Genomic DNA, 5,786 nt, shown 5'->3' with positions numbered 1-5,786 from the left:
CCTCCCCAGGCCCCACTCGGCCCCGACCCCTCCCTGGGCCCTGCTCGGCCCCGCCCTCAACTTCCTCCTCGGTCAGACTCTCGCCGTCTGGCGTGGGCAGAGCCCAGCACCTTGGCGTTCGTTCTCTTGCGGCGGCCCGGCCGGGCCTGGGTCTGCAGGGGTTAAAAGACTCCGGATCCGGGAGTCCGGCCCCTGTCCCTCTCCCGGGCCCAGGCCCCGTCTCGGACCCGTCTCGGACCCGTCTCTGAGCCCAGCCTGGTCCAGCCCGGCCCGTCCTCTTCAGCCCCTGTGGAGGCAATGGGGGCCCTGGGCGGGCCAAAACGTGCTGCGTGCGCGGAGCCCTCCGGCCCGGCCTCCAGGGACTTCGTAGCCAGAGGAACCTGGATCCCCCCCGAGTCCGCCTTGCAACTCTGGCAGCTCCGGAACCTGCACCCCGGTTCCTCAGCCCCAGGCCGCGCCTGCTGCCCGCAGGGGGCGGTGAAAGGGTGTGCAGATGGAGGGGCAGTGGGAGGCGGGGCCCAGACGGAGAGCGGGGCGGATTTGGGTGGGTGAGGTGAGTCTCCAGTCGCTGGAGGCAGAGGCTGGGCGCCACTGCTCAGAGACCCCATGTTTGGGGAACCCAAGGCGTTCCTGGCAGGGCCCTGGGGACGGTCCGCCAGGCCCTGCTGTCAACTGTCAATCAAGAGGGGGCGCGCTTTCCCTTCCCAGGTAGAAAGGCGTCTGTCCCCCCTCTGCACCGCCGCCCCCCGCCCCCGGCCCGGCCCGGCTGAATCCTCCCCACACCTCCCTCGGCCCCGCAGGGGAAGTCGGCCTGCCCCTACGGAAACCCCGTTTCTTTACGCACCTGGTCCTGGCTGGGCGGTGTCTTCCCCGTGGCGGAGAGGGTCCAGGAGGTCCGTGGGGCGGCGCAGTCCGAAGGCTTCGGGAGTCAGCCCGGGTGGATTTGTTTCGTGGCTCTCGTTGCTGGCTGAGACGGCCGTGTGCCTGTGTTCCGAAGATCGAGGCCAACGGATGCCGGACTCTGCCCTCGCCAGGTGCTCAGTGAGGACCCAGAGCTGGGCAGGGACCCTGGGAGACCCCTGAGCAAGACTTGGAGGGACGCCCTTGTGTCCCCGAGCACGTGGGGAAGGCGCTGTCTTGAGCCCTGCGCCGCTGTGTGTGTTCATTGCACGAGTGTGTTAAGCACCTACTATGTGCTCATGGCCAAGCCAAGCGCAGGGAACGGGGAACCAGGGAGAACGGCCTTCCTGCGGCCAGCAGTGCGGAGGCTGCGGGGCGTTGGGGGGAGGGGGGTTCAGGTTTCAGATGAGTTCTGCGGAAGGAGGGCAGGGAACCACCCGAGCCTCACCTGGGACGGGGAGCTCTGTGCCGGGGAGCAGTGCCAGGACCTGCAATGGGAGAGGTGTGCAGCCCCGAGGGGTCACTGATGAGGCAGATGGGTCAGTCGGGTGACACTCGGAGGGTGGAAGTTTCTGGCAAGACCTGGGCTTGTCTCTGGAGGCTTGCACTGCCAGCCCAAGGACCCACAGCCCAGGGCTCGCCCACTACAACCTCCTGCATCCCTGTGGGCCACAGCTTCTTCCCCGGACAGCCCCTCACATAGGCCTCAAACTGACTGCGCCTTCAGGGTCAAGACAGCGCAGCGGCCTGGGCAGGGGCTGGGAGACACTTAAAGCCCAGGAAGTGGGGATGGGGCCTGGGAAGCAGGACACCCCATCTCTGAAGCTGTGAGCTGCCCCTGCTGAACCCAGGGCATGGTGGTTACCTGAGCCGGGGTACAGCTGGGTGGGGTGAGGGCTGGTGCCAAACCTTGGGGTCCTGGCCAGGACTCTCGGAGCAGCACTGTCCCAGTGTGGGGAAAGGGAGTGGGACCGCTGGGTCAGGTCTCCTGTGGCTGACCCATCCCATGGGGGCTCTGAGCACAGAGGGCTGGGCCTTGGGGAGTTCCCTGGAGAAGGGGGCTGGCTTAGGGCCCTCACAGGGGTCGGGAGACCTCTCCTGGTCGGGCTGGGGGCTGCTTTTGGCCTTGGCTAGACTGGGCACAGTACCTGTGGGCAGAGATGGGGTAGCCAGGGGGCCCCACCCTTGCCCTTGGCAGCTCAGGAACTAAGGCTGGGTAAATGCAGTGTGAGCACTTAGAGCAGCGAGGGGCTCTGGGCGTCAGGGCTAGCGTGTGTGAAGGCCTCAGGGCCTGAAGGAGCTGTGGTAGTGGTGGGTTTGGGGAGGCTGGAGCCAGGTTCTGCCCGGACAGCATCTGCTCCCCAGTGGGACTGAGGCTCTGTTCCTCCCTCTGGGCTCCCCAGGCTGGCTCAGGCCTGGGCAGCTGTCAGGGGGCAGTGAAGGGAAAGGGGCCAGGCAGAGTGCTAACTCACCACTTTGCTTGGGGTCCTGAGACCCACGCCTCTGGCCTTCAAGAAGCCACAGAACTCCCACCCCCGACACAGAGCACAGAGCTGTGCCCACCCTAAGGATGGCGGCACCTCGACCATCCCAGAAGAGGGCCAGGGCTGCCGAGGGGCTGTGAGACTAGGGGGACGCTCAGGACACCCCTCTCTCAGGTTGGAGTTGCAACTCCCTCGAGTGGGGGCTGGGAGACCTGCTGTTCTGTCTTCAAGAGCCAATCATTGGCAGTTAGTGGGGAGCCGTTTGGTGCTGTTGGATTAGATAGGGCTCCATTCACACTGACCCTGCAGCTCTGGCCAGCAGAGCCTCCCACGGCCAGCTCCGGACGCCGACACCTTCTCTCACTGGGGGCAGGCCTATGCTGGGCAGGGACACCAGGCAGGGTCACAGGCCACGGCCTGTCTCTAGCTGAGGGCAAGGCTAGCTGTGCGCCGGGGTCAGCCTGTGCCAGGCCAGGTCTGGGACCCTGCAGGGAGCAAGGTACTCAGTTGGCCACATTGTGGTCACCTCCTGACAGGGGCTCTGTCCTGTTAGAGCTGTACCAGGCCAGTTCTCAGGGGCAGACACTGAGATGGGGTTTGGGGTACAGGGTGAGTACTGGGGATCAGCACCTGGGAAGGGGTGCAGGGCCGGGCAGAGACTGTTGGGGTGGCCTGCATTGGGCTCGGCTGGCATAGCCTTTGTGGCTTGCTTGGACCCAGATTTGGCTGCCCAGGGATGGGAGACCCTGGTGAGGTGTGTGTGGCCCAAGCCCACCCTGAAGGAGCCATGGGGCCATCTGCTGATCACGCTGGACAGCATGGCCTTCTCGGGTCTCCGCTTCCCTCTAGGCCGGCCTGACCTAGCTCACCTCATTCTCAACCTCACCAACCAACATCAGTCACAGAGTCTGAAAGGAGGGATTTTCATTTTCCTTTAAAAAGGAAAAGGTGAAAACTGCATTTAATAAGCTGGACCAGTGGGGGCTCTGTGAGCCCCTCTGCACAGTAAGCCTCAGAGATGCCGCATGGTGGTCCCGGGGCATCCTGGCCAAGGTGGGAGAACGCTGCCAGGCCCATTGGGACCCCCAGTCTCTGTGAGGACCTGCGGGATGCCCTCAGGGGCTGCCCCCTGGATCTCGTCTCCTCTGAGGTGCAGTGGAGGCGGCAGACGACACTGGCCCACATCCTTGTCAGGCGGAGGACCTGCCGACTGGCCGCTGGCCGTGGCTCTTGCTGGGAGCCGCGTGGCCTGGGCTTGGACCCACGTCCACCTCTCTCAGGCTGCCTGCTCTTGCCAGTGGCTGAGCCTGGCTTCTCCCATGACAGTGGCTGGAGACAGAGGGGACCCGTGCCACCAGGAAGGGTGAGCTCAGGAAACGCCAGCTCTCCTCTCCCCTGGCTCTGAGGGGTTCGGTGGTGCCCTTGGTGTGTCTGGGGGCTTTGGGGAGGTCCCAGGTCTTCACAGATGGGCGCTGGTTCAGGAAGCAGGAGGAGGGAGACACACTGCACCTGACCCTCTCCAGCTGCAGGAAATGGGTACAGAAAAACTAAGTGGACAGAAGATGCCTTGTGCACAGGCTACAGGAGGCTGGTGCAGCCTCAGTTGCTGCCGGGATGTGATCATTGGCAGGGATGAGATTGACGGGGACAGTCAGCTGGGGAGGACGGCCACAGGCTTCCCGCAGGGCGGGAGGGAAAGGTTTCCAGTCCTACTCATAAGGGCTGCCTGCTACTCTGTAGCCACTGTCTCCTTCCTTGTGGACGGGATGATGGAGGCACCATGTTAACCAGTGTGTGGGGAGGACTAGATGGGAGAGGCCCCTAGCTCGGAGGCTCACAGCCTTGCTCGGCCCCTGGGAGCCGTCGCCACCTGCACTGTGCTCCTCCCACAGGTGTCTGGGGGTGACGTGAGAGTTCTGCCAAAGTCAGAGCCAGGGTTGGACCCCCCGAGCTCCTTTGTCGGCCCCTGGAGGGAGTGTGGTGTGTTCGGACCACGGCCCCAGTGGTCCAGCTCTGCCCATCTTCATCCCGGGTGGCAGCTGCTGTCCAGCCCTCTGGCTGGTGCCTTTTAGATGGTGTCTCCATCTGCAGAAGAAAACAGAAGTGCTGACTAATATTTGATGAAGGCCTGCTATGACGGAGGCACCTGATGCGGCAGGTGGAATCCGGGGGGCAGCGGCTGAGGCTCCCTGTTCCTCAATGTCCCTGCCCGTGGGATGGGCATAGCTAACTCCTGGGGCCACCTTGTGGGTAAGATGCTTCCTGCAGGTGCTTGGACCGGTATCTGGCACGGGGCAGGTGCTCAGTGACAGTTCCATATTAATCCCTGCACTTGTCACTGTTGAAAGTAACTCAGGACATTGGCTTGGTGATTACACAAGCACTGTGGGAGAAGGTGGCCTATTTGTTCACCCTGGGTCCCGGTGGTTGAGACAGAGCCAGCCCTGCAGGAGGTGGGCGTCCAGTATGTATAATGGATGGAAGATTGAATTGCATAATAAAATATAGTAGAGATTTCCAGAGTAGAGGGGTGAGGAGGTCAACAAACCCTCTCCCCAGAATGTACCTGCAAATCTGAACAAAAGTCAAACAGCCCTTTCAGTTCTTTGGATTTTAACCAAAGGCAAACAGCAAACCAAGGAGTGTTTATTCATCAAAGAGCCAGGCGCTGTGGTCCCAGCCACTTGGGAAGCTGAGGCGGGAGGGTCACTGGAGCCCAGGAGCTCGAAGCTGCAATGAATTACGATCGCACCACTGCTCTCCAGCCTGGGTGACAAGAGAGAGACCCCATCTCTAAAAAGAATAAAACCCTGGACTTTAGGACAAAATCCAAAATTACTTGGCATAAGTGAACCAGGAAAATCTCAAATGGAAAACGAGGCTGGGCACGGTGGCTCACGTTTGTAATTCCAGCATTTTGAGAGGCCAAAGCGGGCAGCTCACAAGGTCAGGAGATCAAGACCATCCTGGCTAACACGGTGAAACCCCATCTCTACTAAAAAAATACAAAAAAATTAGCCAGGCATGGTGGCAGGTGCATGTAGTCCCAGATATTTGGGAGGCTGAGGCAGGAAAATGGTGCGAACCCAGGAGGCAGAGCTTGCAGTGAACCGAGATCGCACCGCTGCACTCCAGCCTGGGTGACAGAGCAAGACTCCATCTCAGAAATAAATACATAAAAATAAGAATAAAACCCTGGACTTTAGGATTGTAGGGTCCAACCCCACAGGGTTGGTGGGTTTTTCTCCCTGTGTGCGGAGATGAGATTGTAGAAATAAAGACACAAGACAGATAAAAGAAAAGACAGCTAGGCCTGGGGACCACTACCACCAAGATGTGGAGACCAGTAGTGGCCCCAAATGCCTGGCTGCGCTGATATTTATTGGATACAAGACAAAGGGG

This window comes from Rhinopithecus bieti, unplaced genomic scaffold (assembly GCF_001698545.2).
Source record: "Rhinopithecus bieti isolate Rb0 unplaced genomic scaffold, ASM169854v2 scaffold_12573, whole genome shotgun sequence".
Taxonomy (NCBI): Eukaryota; Metazoa; Chordata; class Mammalia; order Primates; family Cercopithecidae; genus Rhinopithecus; species Rhinopithecus bieti.
This window is presented reverse-complemented; position numbering follows the sequence as displayed.